At 46.7% G+C, this 15,523-nt stretch overlaps 1 protein-coding gene across 2 annotated transcripts in view; it reads right to left on the bottom strand.

Annotated features, from left to right (window-relative positions):
• Nucleotides 1-15,523, bottom strand: part of SYN3 (synapsin III) — a 411,395-nt gene that overhangs the window by 37,934 nt on the left and 357,938 nt on the right. The gene's annotated exons all lie outside the window — the stretch shown is intronic.

Raw genomic sequence — 15,523 nt, forward strand, 5'->3', positions numbered from 1 at the left:
GTGGGAAAGAAAACTGGTGTAACCACTCTGGAAAACAGTATGGAGGTTACTTAAAAAGTTAAAAATTGAGCTACCCTGTGACCCAGCAATTGTAAACTGGGTATTTACCCCAAAGATACAGACGTAGTGAAGAGAAGGGCCATATGCACCCCAGTGTTCATAGCAGCATTGTCCACAATAGCTAAATCGTGGAAGACCCAGATGCCCTTCAACAAGATGACTGGATTAAGAAGTTATGGTCCATAATACAATGGAATATTTATCAGCTATCAAAAGAATGATTTCTCAACATTTGCTGCAACAATGGACGGTACTGGAGGAGATAATGGTAAGTGAGGAAGTAAGTCAAGAGAGAAGAGACAGTTATCATATGATTTCTCTCATCTATGGAACATAAGAAGTAGGAAGATCGGTAGGAGAAGAAAGGGATAAAGAAAGGGGGGGTAATCAGAAGGGGGAATGAAGCATGAGAGATTATGGACTCTGGGAAACAAACTGAGGGCTTCAGAGGGGAGGGTGGTATGGAAATGGGATAGGCTGGTGATGGGTAGTAAGGAGGGCACGTATTGCATGGTGCACTGGGTGTTATACGCAACTAATGAATCATGGAACTTTACATCAAAAATCAGGGATGTACTGTATGGTGACTAACATAATATGATAAAAAAATATTATTATAAAAAATAAACAGATACTTAAGGTCCAGTCACCGTCATTGAGGAGCTCACAGCCCATGGAAGATACTGGGACAGACCTTTCAACAGAGGGCTGCCCTCAGCAAGCAGCAGAGGGACCCTAAGGCCTGCGGGGTGGGTGGGGCAGGGAAAGGTTCTCAGATCCACCCAACTTCCTTTGTAACGATCTTGGGGAGAAGGATGAGTTTAAATTCAAAGTTCTGTCTTCTTTCTGAAATGGCAATATAACAATTCACAGTCAGATCGTTATGGGGCTTTACTTATCTCAATATTTTCACACAGTCTTTCAAGACTTCTGATCTGTTTTTTAATGAGCATGCGCTATGTGCCAGGAACGGTACTACACAGGTTACACGTAGCATCTCATTTAAGCTGGAAAAACAGCCCTACGAGCTGCTGGCCATGATGTAGCTACACAAGTCCTGTCTCTGTAAACCACCAGAAGACCAGAAAAGCTTTACAAGGCGACTATTCGAGGCAGTGGGAGCAGGTCCTGCAAGGCCACGAGCCGTCAGGGAAGGGAAATTCAGAAGGTGCACCCCGTGTTCACCTGGCCTCTTTCCCGCCACATCTGTCACTTTTTCCTGGCCTGTGACGCTCGGACACAGGGTCTCCTGTACCTCCTAAATGTTTCCTGCCTCTGGGCTTTTGCATATGTAGTTCTCTCTCCCTGGAAGTTTCTTCCCTCATGTGGCTCACATGGCTGACTCGCTGCCATTCTTCTCATCCTTGTCTCAGTGGCACCACCTTAGTTTCTCTGATAGTTCCACCACGTGGTTTTCTCTTTTAACAGCCTCTTCTTCTTCTTCTTCTTTTTTTATAATTGGGTATTATCTGCTCATTTATACACTACCTGCTTTTCCTACTAGCTCGTGACTTCTATACTGAGTGCCTAACACTGCACCTGGCAGGCAGCAGGTGCTCAATAAAGAGCTCATGAATGAAAGAAGGAAGGGGGCGCCTGGGTGGCTCAGTTGGTTAAGCGTCTGACTTTCGATTTTGGCTCAGGTCATGATCTCAGGATCCTGGGATCGAGGCCCTCGTGGGTTCCACGCTCAGTGCGGAGTCTGCTTGTCCCTCTCCCTCTGCCCCTCCCTATGCTCTCTCTTTCTCTCTTTCAAATAAATAAATAAAAATAAAATCTTAAAAAAAGAAGAAGGAAGGACGGACACATCAGATTGTCCTCTTCCCTTCCTGGTGGGGGGTGGGAGAAGGGGGAGTTAAGAGGGAAATGAAGGGACAGGTAATTCCTCCTCTCCTTTTACAAAAGTTACTGAAACATGTTCATGAAAGACTTGGGACTTGAGGACAGCCTATGTCCACTGTGTATCCTCCCAGGAACCCTGAGAGGGAGATGCTGTCCTCCTCATTTCACAGATGAGGTTCAGAGAAGTGAGCAACTTGTCCAGTATCTCCCAGCCAGTCAGTGGAAGGACAGAGACTCACATCAGGCCTGGTGAGTTCAGAGTCCTGTGATCTGTTAATGACACTGCCCTGCCCTGTTAATGGCAAAGAATTGAAGTGACTTTTCTCTTTTCCTACTTTTTCCTTTCCCCACTTATCCTTGTCTGGCTCTCTTTCAAGCTCTACTGACAGATGGACTTGGGCTGGCCAAGTGCAGTTTCTGAGAGCACAATGGGGCAGGTGCCCAGTCTCTTCCTGGAAGAACCCAGGGAGGGTGAGCTCTACCGGCCAAACTCCACAGCCAAGGTATCCCCCAGCTGGAATCATGGCTCTGATGATTCAACCCAAGGGCCCCTTGGCCAAGGCCACCCATGCCAGGGGACCCCGGTGTGGCTGAGGCTCAGGGCTGAGTCACAGGGCAGGCTGCCACCACCTGAATCACCCCGCTCCACCTCTGGCTGGAAAGAAGAGGCTGGGGGGCTGGGGTGGGGCACTGGGCTGGAACCGTGTGTCTCATCCTGTGAGTACATAATAACGATGATTGTAGTAACAACAATGATGGGCAATGACAGCTACCTTTAATGAGTGCTTTTTATATGCCAGGTGCTATTCTAACAACTATAGATTAATTCACTTGGTTTTTATTACAATCCTATGCAGTAAGTACAATTGTTTTCCCATTTCACACATGATAAAACCATGGCCCAGCAAAGTTATATAATTGGCTGCAGGGCCCAGGACTGGCATATGGAACAGCTGAGATCTAACCAAGGTCTGTCTGATTCCAAAGCCTAGCTACTCACTTGACAAGTGTTTATGGAGCCCTTACCATAAGCCAGGCACTGTTGTAGGCACCAGGGATACAATGGTGGGGTTGGGTGAGAAATTAATAGACAAATCCATGACATATTAGGTGGAGACAAGTGTTACGCGGAAAATAAACTAAGCTAAGGTGGGTAGGGCTTACAGGAGGTTAGGGTGGGGATGTTATTTCACACAGAGTTTTTTTGAGTCCTCCCTAATAAGGTGGCATTGAGCAGAGACCTGAAGGAGGTGAAGGAACGAGTTCCAGGCTTCCCCCGGACACAGACGGGCAAGCACCGAGACTGTGTGTACTTGACGAGTCACAGGGAGACAGGGGTGCTTGTAGCCAAGTGAGCTGAGGCCAGGTGGTAGATGGAGGTCAGGCAGTGGGGTAGGGATGCAAGCACATAGGTGTCAGAGCCAACATGGAGACTTCTGTTGGCGTTGAGTGACAAGGAAAGGACATGATCTGACTTATGGTTTGAAAGGATCACTTTGCTAAGAGGAGACCAAAGCGAGGGCTAAAAAGGCAAGAGACCTGTTGAAAGCCTAGTTTAATAACATAAGTGAGTGATGACAGTGGCTTGAACCAGGGTGGTTGATTCTAGAATGAGTTTGAAGGCAGAGTGGAAAGGATTTGTTGATGGGTACGATGCCAGAAAAATGTAGGGCTGAAGAATGGCTTCAAGGGTTTGGGTTGGAGCAGTTGGAAACATGGATCCCCCCTCCCTTTGTTCCCTTCTCAAATGGGAAAGGCTGTGGAAAACCCAAGTGCCCAGTTGTGTCCGCCGTCAGACGTCCTAGTGGACATTTCTGCAAACAAGTCTGGAGTTCAGAAGGGAAGACCCACCTGGGGATTTAATTTCAGGAGTCATGGATGTGCAGGTGGTACAGAAAGCCACAGAACTGAGTGAAACAGCCTATGGAAGGGGATCCAGAGGTTAGAGGTGAGGTACATCAGAGGGAACTAGCAGAGGGGACTGAGCGAGGCATGGCCAAGGGGTAGGAGGAGAACCGGTGGAGCCCGAGTGCTTGGTCTCCGCAGCACCATCCTGTTTGGAAAGCCAAACAGAACTTGTAACTTCTGTCCAGAAGAATGAGTGTGGGTGGTCACTCAGGGGCCGCATGTTTGCTCATCAGCTCTCTCCTCAACCTAAAGGTGAATCTAGGCCCTTCCCTCCCCTTCTCTCCCCCTCTCTCCTCCCTGCCTTGCTTCTTGCCTGACTTCACCAAACACAGACTTACACCTTCTCTCAGGCCTGCTCGTGCCTCCTCCATGCCAGGTGCCATGTTTGGTGTGGGCATGAACGTAGCTGAGGCAAGGGGCAGACCAAAACAACTAACTGAAATCAGATAGGATAAGAATCATAAGAAAGTATTCCAGAAGCTCAGAATTTCTTGTGCTTCTGTGGTTTACAAAGCACCTTCAAAGCACTGTTCAATTCTCTCCTGTGGTGGCTGAGGGGAAGCCCAGGGTGTTCACAGCAGGGCATCAGGGAGGGACTGCCATGTCATCCCAGGACTCCACCTTGTGTTCCCAGTTGGGATAGAGCGAGGCCAAGACAGGTCCTCCAAGATGGTTGCCCTTCCACAGTGGAGGCTGTGGTGTGCCACCTGGACCCCACCCCCTCCAAGAGAGAAGTGCTCATTCCCCCAGCTGTCTGGTGTGGTGGTGGCTGATGGCTTATGGCTGAGTGACTTTCCAGGAATTGCCCTCAGCTAAGGGGGCAAGGCCTTGCCCAAGTTTATACCACATTACTAGGGCAGCCCATGTCCAATGACCAATTGGTGCAGGGGTTCAAAGGCCTGGCTTTCTTGCCATGGTGTGTGACCACTTTGAAGGGCCTTCTTAGCTCTAGGGCTCCCCGTGGGATCAACTGAGGTCCCTCTTGTAACTACCTTGTAGTTCACCCCCCCCCCCATTCTACTTTCCTCACTTCTCAAGTTGGTGTTCCCAGGTGCAGACCGTTCCCTGAGTAGACCAATAAACACCCTGGATCAAATCCCCCCCCCTCAGGGGCGCCTGGGTGGGTCAGCCGTTAAGCGTCAGCCTTTGGCTCAGTCATGATACCAGGGTCCTGGGATCAAGCCCCGCATCGGGCTCCCTGCTTGGCGGGAAGCCTGCTTCTCCCTCTCCCACTCCCCTTGCTTGTGTTCTCTCTCTCTCTGTCAAATAAATAAATAAAATCTTTAAAAAAAAATCCCCCCCTCAGATTCTACCCACCATCCATTTCCCCACTTTCCCCATCCTAATAGAACTCTGATTTTGTTGAGGTTTCTACCCCCTCCACCCAGCCATGGGCTTCAGCGGAACTGACCCCATTCCCAACACAAAAGGTAGATACTGATTACCTTAAGTCACTTAGAACACAGCACTCCTCTCTCTGGGGCCTGGGGCCGGACACGTGAATAAATGGTCCCAATCAGATGCAAGAGAACATCTCACTCCATGATGGATGTGAGCAGGGAAGCATGAAACATATAACCCAGAATGCCACAGGCAGCCTGCACAGCACAGAGGAAATGTCCAAGAATGAAGCTGAGCCTGAGGCTGGCCAGCACAGACAGAAGGAGCCTAGGACCTTGATGACTTCACCGAGATGCTGATCCCCAGGTCTTCTGTGTTGCAGCCAGACTGAGGTGGATTTTCTGTTACTTGCAGCTAAAATGATCCTGATGCAGAGTGGAGGCATTTGTTGGCTACTGGCCGCCCAAACCTACTTTGCTGGCCCGTGGATGTGTCTGCAGGAAGGTCTTCTTACCAAGGCTCTTGTCTGAGGCAGATGTTTTCACTCTGAAGGGACCTGGGACCCCTGAGTCCTTTTCTTCAGAGCAGAATAACTTTAAATTGGGGGAAAGCTATTGGGGAAAATCTCTTCTTTCCAAGCTCTTGCAGTTTCCTTCCATGTGGGGGGAGCAACACCCCTGGGCTGTCTGCTCCTGGTCATTCACTCCTCAGATGGAATTACATGCTTCGATCAGAGGGTTTGGAGGAGAAATGGGGCAAACACAGTAAGTAGCCGAGCCCATTCTCCTCTCCTTTCTCTTTGGGCGCTGTCTTTCCTACAAACAGCATGTAATCTGCTCTGCTTCCCAGATTACACGTTTTTCAGGTCAGGCCCCGACGTGGGGAAGCCTGAGGCAGCCCAACACTCTCTGTTTTTGATGGGTAAGTCTAATTCTGGGGTTCAGTAATGAGAAACCCATTTGCCTGCACACCTAAGCCACATTCTTTGATATCTTTATTTGTACTAAGGTGTTATATTTTATTTTTCCAATTCCCTACTATACGCCAACACCTCACACAGAGCCTGCAACATGGCTGACTGGTTATAGGGGCAAAGTCAAGCATGAGGTGGGCCAATGACCTTTAATGCTTCTTCCAGTCTGAGACCCAAAGATTCTATTATCTGACAAAGGGAAGCGTGCCAGTTCTGCTGAACAGACAACTTTTTTTTTGGTCCCCCAACACTTAATTCCGAAAGGCATTTATTCAATGGTTTCTCATAAAAGAACTTGCACAATGAATAACCGATAGCGCCATTACCAGTGGTTTTAGAAAAGCTGCCGGAACTTCTCCCCGCCCAACTGGAATCTCCTGACTTTCTGACCTTCCTTGCTTGCCTCTCTTTGTGGGCTGAGGAGAGGGCAGCAGGGTCCTCTCTCCAAGAACTCTTTAAGGTCTGATTTTTTCTTGCCTAATGTGATCCTTAGTAAATCCTCCTTTCGGGGCCTGAGGACTCGACCTTCAGGCAAGGCCCCATCTCAGTTGGCTTGGAGGGGAATTACTCACTGTGAAATGATCGCCCCTGAGTGACAGGCCCTGACAAAGAGCGTCCCCTCCCTCCCCTGGGGTCTCTGCCTAGCACCCCCTCTGTCTGAGCTTCCACAGGGAGTGCCCTGACCCTGGACTTGACCGGTTCCACCTCCCTGTCAGCACGTCTCAGCTAAGGTGCTCCACCCTACTCTCTTTTCTGCCCTACAGCAGAAGAAAGGAAGCCTCCAGGGCCTCCCAGGCGGGATCGGATTCCAGATTGTTTGTAATGAAAACACACCAAGCCAAGCAAACAAAGCAGATGCTCCCTTGGCTGTGCTTACTCTCAGTCTCACTGTGGACATTTCATTGCTTTGGGCCACCACTGCCTGTGAGCACCCAGTGCCCAGGGGCCTTCCTGCCTGTTGTTGGGGTGCATCAGCCTGGGCTTTCGTGGCAAGGACACAGGACCAAACGAAAAATGAGAAAAAGAACACTGAGTGCCGTGAGGCTCAGACTCCACTTCTGGCCAGGAAGAGACCTGGGTGACCTTGGACGAGTAATTTTCCCTCTCTGAACACCTGGCTTCAAAAATTAACCATGCTAGCTTAGGTTATAAAAGCAAATCAGCCGGGCCACCACCACTATATCTTATGAAAAAAAGAAAAAAAGCAAATCGAAGGCAGCATTACTCACCATAAGCCAAGACATGGAAGCAACCTAAGTGTCCATCCTCGGATGAACGGATAAAGATGTTTTATGCGTGCGCGCACACACGCACACACACACACTAGAGCTAGGAGAAAGAAGGACATCCTGCCCTTTGTGACAACAGGGATGGACCTTGAGAGCATTACGCTAAGTGAGATAAGCCAGACAGAAAGACAAATACAGGATGATCTCACTTATACATAGGATCTTAAAAAGCTGAACTCATACGAGGAAATAGAGTATAGAATGGTGGTTACCAGGGGGCCTGGAGTGGTGTGGGGGAGAGATATTGCTCAAGGGTACACATATGCAAGTAGAAGATGAACAACTTCTGGAGATTTAATGCACAACATAGTGATTATAGTCAACAATACTGTATTAGGTACTTCAAAGTTGCAAATAGTAGATCTTAAACGTTCTCACCACAAGAGCGAAATGATAATTATGTGATGTGCTGGAGGTTTTTAGCTATTCTGTGGTGGCAATTATATTGCAATACATAAATGTTCAAATCAACACATTATATACCTTAAACTTACACAATGTTACATATCAATTATATCGCAATTAAAAAATACATTGAGGTGAAGAGTGTGGTCTCTGAAGCAAGATCACTTGGCTTTGAACTCTGGCTCACCAAATACTTGAGGAGTTTACTACATTTCTTTGTCTTCTAGTTCCCTGAACTGTAAGATGGTCATTAATATCCAACTCAGAAGTGCTATAGGTAAGGGGAGCAAGTTAACTGTGTTTAGTCCTCAGACACTGCTGGCACAGAGGGAGAGGGAGAGAGAATCTTAAGAACACCCCATGCTGAACTCGGAGCCTGACGCAGGGCTCGATCTCACGACCCTAAGATCACAACCTAAGCTGAAACCAAGTCAGATGCTTAACCAGCTGTGCCACTGAGGCGCCCCACGGGTCAGCAGAATTCTATATGAGCACAACAGGGGCACAAAGGCTGAGGGGGGTGCCACATCCACTGAGGAGTTGAGGAGAAGTTCAGGAAACTCTTGAATTTAAGCTAAGTCTAGTGTTGATGGGCCCAACACAGGTATGGGGCACTCATGGAAGATGAAAGAAGGAGAGCAAGGCAGAGAGGCCTGGAACAGCCTAGAATGTTTGGGAATTGGAGAGGGTCTGGGTGTGGCCAGAGCCCTGGGTTTGAGGGGGTTCTGTGCTGAGAGAGGACCTGGAGGATCTGGTAGGCCCTGGTGGATCTTGTAGGCTTTACCTGTGGACAACATGGAGCCACTGTTGGGTTTCAAGCCAGGAGTGGTGTGGCCTAAGATTTAGGACCGGTGCTTTAGCTGCCATGGTGGAAAATGGACCTGCCAGGAGGCTAGAGATCACATAGACAGTGACTGCTGCAGATGAGACCAGGAGAAAGGGAGAGCTGACCTGAGGCAGTGAGAAGAGAGAGGAGAAGGGAGATGTAGGAGAAGCATGTGGTGGACGTGAGGGGCTGTGAGGGGCCACGAGCGCGCCAAACCACAGAACTGACTGCTGAATGCTGCCCACCCGGCAGCCCAGGCTGGGAATCCTTCACACTGGGACTCCTGCCATCTTCCAGATGGGGAACCCTCAGCCCAGGGAGGGTTGAGTAATTTCAAGGCCGCACGGCTAGTGAGCAAAGGAGGATGTCTGTCCAGCAGTCTGGCTTTAGAGCTCTCAGCTGTAAATACTGCGCAGGGCTGCCTCTCTGTGAGAAGAAATAACATCTATCCAGTGCTTTTCATATGTAGGCATTGTTCTGAGGACCTTGCCTAAGGTGATTCAGCTAGTAAGTGGCAGAGCTGTGATTCAAACCCCATCATGGAGCTCTTGGACTGCACTCTGTATCACTATGCTGAATGGATCTGGGTGGCCCTGTGATACAGATGGGACCACGGGAGTGGATGTGACTGTCAAAGGCATTGCTGTCCCCAGAGCCACATGAGTAATTCTACATTTTTCTAGTAGCCACATTAAAAAGGAAAACAAAAAAAGTAGATGAAATTAATTTTAAGGATACATTTTATTTAACCTAATACATAAATTTTTTAATCATTTCCGTGTGTCATTTTCATAAAAAATTAGGAATGAGATATATTATGCTCTCCTTTTCTGTACTCAGGTCTTTGGAATTAGATGTGTGTGATGGGAATGGTTCTCTCCATACTCTCAGTTGGTTCTTAACATAGAAGGACAAGAGAAGTGTTATGTGTTGGGGCTCAGTGTGATTGATATAAAATTGGGATGTACTGAAGTTGAACATTTCACGTGTGGAGTTGACGTGGTCACTCTGTGACCAGGGGAGCAGGTGGCTGCTCTGGACAGTGGGTACTGATCCTAAAGTCACGGAGGCAGGGATTGCCATCTCCAGATCCCCAGGTGGGACCGATGAGCTACAGAGAGGGCAGGTGAGAGGCTTGAGGTCACACGGCCAATAAGTGGGAAGACTGTCTGGGCCCAGAGTCTGCTGCTTTTACTTCTCCGTATTCCCAAACTGATGAAGCCCCAGGAAGAACAGGTTTGTTCAGCCTCTTGCTGACCTGGGTTCCCTGTTCCCTCCTTCCTCCTTTGCCAACTTGGTTTGGGCCAGAGCCATGACCATTTAATACACAGATGGAGGTGGGGTGGGGGTAGCTCACTAATGAGGGTGATCCCTAGTTCCAGAGGGGACTAGACAGCCATAGGTAAATGAAGTCCTTTGGATCATTCAAGCTCCTCATTGAGGGCAAGGCTGTGAGGGTCTTCCTGGGGTTCCCAGGACAGAAGCATCGTCAGACTTTGCTTCCAGCTGCTCTGAGACACTTCTGTCTCAGGGTCCTAGATGATGACAGTCTGCTCTCTCTGTGCTTTTGCTCTGGTTTCTTTCCCTCCTGCAATGCTCTCCTTGCTCCTCTACCTAATGTTTACTCATCCATCAAAGCCCTAAAACCCACCTCCGTCTCCAGGAAGCCTTTCTGGTCCACTCTAACTCATAGGGGTTTCTTTTTCCTCCTCTGAACTCCCACAGGGCTCTATGCCACTTGGGTGTTTATAGTCATTCAATTCTGAGCATGTGGTCATTCACTCATTCCACAAATACTTATTGAGGGCACTGTGCTAGGCACTGGAATACAGTCATAAGTAAGACAGATACAAGGGAATATTTTAGTTGGGAGTAAAGACTAAATAAGCAGATAAAGAGGTGGTTCGATAGATGGTTAGATAGTCAGGAAATAAACAGTTAAGAAGCAGCTAGTGGGTAAGGGCTTTGAAGACACAAGCCAGAAATTGATAGAAGATGTATGTACAACTGTGCATTGATTGAATTTTTAGGGACCTCCTGAAACTGATCATTCAGGCCAGGTTCGCAGAATTTCATTTAATAGTATCTGGGCTCTACTATACCATGCCTTTTGTTTTGTTTTGTTTTTTTCTTATAAAAGTCACAAAGTTGTTAGAAAAATCAGATGAAATTCTGCAGGCAGTACAGTGAAGGCCCCAAACTATGGGGTCAGGCTGATCTGGGTTTAAAATCCTGGCTTGAGCACTTACAAATGCCATAACCTGGAACAAGCTCTGAAATCTTTCTGGGGCTCGATTTCCTCATGTAAAAATGGACGTGATAATATCTATATTCATTCTCACAGGATTGGGAGGATTAGAAATTATATCTCTATATCTGTCTGTCTAATCTATCAATCTATAATCTATCTATTTCTCTAAATGATGGTTATTATGACATGTGTAGAGTACTAAAAAATACAAAATGACCCACAAACGGAAGGTATTGCTTCAAGCCTGGGTCTAGGAATCAGGCTTTACCATTTACTAGCTGTGTGACCTTGGAAAATTTCTTATATTCCCTAAGCTCCCATTTTCTCGTCTGTAAAATGGGGTTTATAATAATACACGCCTCACAGAGTTACTACAAACATTTAGTGAAATAAACAACGTACCCGATTTCAGCAGGGCCTGGCACAAAGCAATGGATATAGGCTGCTTGTCATTAAGTCTAAGTACTTCTCTGGGTAATAACATATCTGGAGATGTCATAAAATCTGAGATACACGACAGAATTCAAGCTCTTTTCCTTACTTTTCTGGACCTGGTGGCTCCTATTTTCTGGGTGTGGAGGCCTCTCTGCCAGCCGTCTCTACAGAGTTTTTACCAGGGCCTGTGCTGAAGGCGTGTTAGGTGTAGGGACGCCATAGCCCATCTTGCTCATATGCAGGCTCTGTGGTCAATTACCCACGGTATTCAACTCCCCTCCCTCCACACACTGCCCTTTTAGGGAGGGTTTGAAACGTGCTGACTTTCCTGAAGGGCTTGGGGGTGTCTATCTACAGCCAGACAGTGGAGGAGGATGCTGAGTGTGGGGGTCCTGCCTGGGAATGGCTAGACTCCTTGTCTGTCTGGCTCCCTTGTGAAAGATTTGAGATATTTAAGGTCATTGTAAACATTTTTCAAAAACAGGAAAGAGATTTCTTTTGTGTGGGTTGGGATGTGCCCCCTGACAAAGGGTATCACTTACTTCACCAAATTTAAAGTGTGTAAGTGGGCTGTGCTGAGGTTTGGCAAAACTGGAGTGTTTTTCTTCTAATTTAACAACTTAATTTTAATTTGGGAGTTGGATCTGTGCAGGCTTATCCCCCATGCAGATTGGCCTTACAGTAGGGAAAGGGGGTATAACAGGGTGATGGGGAGAATGTTCAGAAGGAGGGGAGGGGGCAGGGTGCTGAGCACTCCGTCCTTGGTGTGTCATCTTCAGTGACTCTACCCTTCTAGAATGAATAATGCAGAGCCTCAGAGTGTGAAGGGATGAGAGACGGCATCTGGTCAATTCTTCATTATTTTTTTTAATTAAAAAATTTTTTTAAAGGATTGTCTTTATTTGAGAGAGAGAGGGGGGGAGAGAGCGTGCATGAGTAGGGGGAGGGGCAGAGGGACAAGCAGACTCCCCACTGAGCAGGGAGCCCAATGCCGGGCTGGATCCTAGGACCTCGAGATCATGACCTAAGCGGAAGGCAGATGCTTAACTGACTGAGCCACCCAGACATCCCTGGCCAACTCTGATTTCACAGATGAACAGTGGACACCCAGGGACGAATGGGTAATTTGCCCACAGTTGCTCATAAATCAAAGATCAAGACTGGCTCCGAGTCTGTTCAGTGACAGGGGTGCTGACTTCTCTTTACTAGTCCAGTCACAGAGCCGTGTGCATGACACTGGCGGTCCACAGGATGACTTAGAGGGTACACAGATGAACACTTAAGTTTTAACAGCTATTTATTTCAACGTGTATTAGGAAAAATTATCTAGCCCGTAAAACTTGCAATCTGTGATAGTCATATAAAATGTCATTTAAAAATACATTTATTTCAGTAAAGAGAAAGAGAGAGTATGTGTGTGGGGGGGGATTGTTTTTTAAAATGTTGGATAAAGAACAGAACCGGTAACCTGCAGGGTTGTTATAAATCGTGACCACAGTCCCCTATCTTTAGGGCTTGGTGCTGCAGGGAGAAGACTGGGAGGTCCTTTTTAGATCTCCTAGAATTTGGTATTTTTAGTCTGTGTAGGAGCAAACCTCTGCTCCCGCCCCCACCCCTATATTCCCTTCTCCACCACCTCATCCTATCATTATATTTTCCTCTCTCTTAACTTCTGTCTTCTTTCTTCTGAAACCCAGAATAACCAGTGAGTAGTGAGAATGACCGGTCCTGGGCTAATCAGTGAGATTTTCCCATCCCAGGAGCTGGGATTCCTACAGGACCCTGGCTGCCGGGGGGGCAGAGCCTTGGGACTTTTTCTCATCCTGTCTCCAGGAATTTCAAGCTCACCCCATCTATTCATTTTCTTGCCAGAGTTGCCTAACCGGTGAGACAACTCAGCCTAAAGTATTACAGGGGTTCCAGTAGAAAAATACAGAACCAGCGTATGGAATGTACCATGATGATGGTACATTAATAGGCCTTCAGATATCCCAAAGTCATAATAAAAAATAAAATCAAAAGACTATAAGGCTACAATGACATATCATTATCACCCAGAGTCCGCAGTTTATATTAGAGCTCACTAATTCGTTGGTTCACTCTATGGGTTTTGACAAATGAATGATATGTATTCATTGTTACAGAATCATACAGAAAACTTCACTACCATAAAAATCCTCTGTGCTCTGCCTATTCATCCCTAGCCCCTGCCTCCATGATCTTTTACTGTCTCTATGGTTCTGCCTTCTACAGAATGTCATCTAGTTGGAATCAGATAATATGTAGTCTTACCAGATTGGCTTTCACTTAGTAATATGCATGGACGTTTCTTCCATGTCTTTTCATGGCTCGATAGCTCATTTCTTTTTAGCACTGAATAAAATTCACCAATTGTAACAAATGTACCACTCTGGTGGGGGATGTTGATAGTGGGGGAAACTATGCATGTGTGGGGGAAGAAGGTACATGGGAAATCTGTATCTTCTGCTATCTTTTGCTGTGAATTTAAAACTATTCTAAAAAATAAAGACTATTTTTAAAAAGACTATGAAAGGTGACCCTATTTATGTGACAGTTCTATGCTGGGGTTAAAATAAAATAAATGAAATCCCTCCTCTTCTAGTGTTCCTATGAGCAGTGATCATAGGGGATTTTGAGAAAATATGTGTATGTTGAGTGTCTTCTGGAATTAAAACACTCATAAAGGCAAGGACTTTGATTTGTTCTCCACTGAGAGAACACCGAGTGACCAGAACACTGCTTAGCACATAGAAGGGGCTCAATTAATATTTACTGAGTACATTAGCAAAAAAAGCAGGCCCCATGATTGGGGCTCCAATCATGGTTTCTGCTCTCAAGGTCTAGACTAGAAGGCTGACAAGGTCTGGCCTAGCACATTTACTGTAGGACAGTAAGATGGTGCAATGGCAGAGAGCTGTGTCAGGTTCAGAGCTGGCTCAGAGGAGGGCAGAAGGACAGAAGTCATCATGCTTGAGCAAGACAGAGATGTAAAATAGGCGAAGTTGCTTTAGCCAAGTCTAGAAGGATGACTCCCAAGGGGGAGATAGCTCAATGTATGATTTCAAATGTAGTAAGCGCAGGTGAGTTTGGGAGGACTTGACTTAAGGAGGTGTCACCCTGCCTGTCCCTGGGGTCGCACTCAGATCATTTCTGAAAATAAACTAGTCCCTGGACCTAAGTACTCCAACTTCCTTTGCTCTTCACCCTACTCTAGCTGCTCCTCCCTGGCTCCAGTCCAAGGCCTCGGGTATTGTGTGTCACTGTAGGTGTCTATATTGGTGTCTATTTTGGGGTGATGGCATTCAAGGGGGCTCTACCCAGAAACACCAACTATGTGCAAGAGCTGGGAGTGGTGGTGTCCTGGAGCTGACTCATATTGGCTATTTTTCAGTGTTCCATGGAAGGATCTGGAGTGTTGCAATAAACGTTGGATTACTGTTTTGTTAAAATAAAATATTTAAAAGCTTGGTTTTAAAGCATGCAAACACTTGAATGTTTAATGTACATTTACTTGGGCAATTATGTTTTGTGAAGCCCTCAGAGTAAGACTTCTCCTTCCGTCTTGGTTTATTTGGAAAGTCACCAGAGATTGCAGAGCAAGCTGGTAAAATACTGGTGATTTTTTCAAAGTTGTGCTCTGCAAGGACACAAAACATAAGGTAATTTGGATGCCAAGGCTGATATAGACCAAGTTCATCAGAAGACCTTCAGTGTTCTCCTGATGGACGTGTTGATAGATGTTTTAAATTAAAAGTTAAACAGAATAAAATTATAGCTAGTACAATACTACTTTTGTGTCTGTCATAATTTCAAGCTCCATTGTAGGATTTCACTGGAAAAGGAGGGTTCTGACGTCTCCCAGTCAATTCATGTTACAGAAGAGAAAACTGAAGGCCCCCAGAGGGACGAGGTCGCTTCTGGTGGTGTAGATTCTGGAAAGGAAATGGAAGAGAGGAAAACCTGGAAGGGAGGAAATGGATTTTCTAAGTTAGGACTCCCAGGTCCCCCATCCATTATCTTTGCAATATGACAAAGGCATGTGTCCAAATTTCATGATTTCAGCAGTGAACCACATCATCATCATGGTGGGTGCCAGAAACATCTAAAGTAAACCCATGCCTGCACCTAGAAGAGCCAACGTGCCTTGGCCCTGTTGACCTCTCTGACCTCAT

This window comes from Ursus maritimus, unplaced genomic scaffold (genome assembly GCF_017311325.1).
Source record: "Ursus maritimus isolate PB19 unplaced genomic scaffold, ASM1731132v1 scaffold_21, whole genome shotgun sequence".
Classification (NCBI taxonomy): Eukaryota; Metazoa; Chordata; class Mammalia; order Carnivora; family Ursidae; genus Ursus; species Ursus maritimus.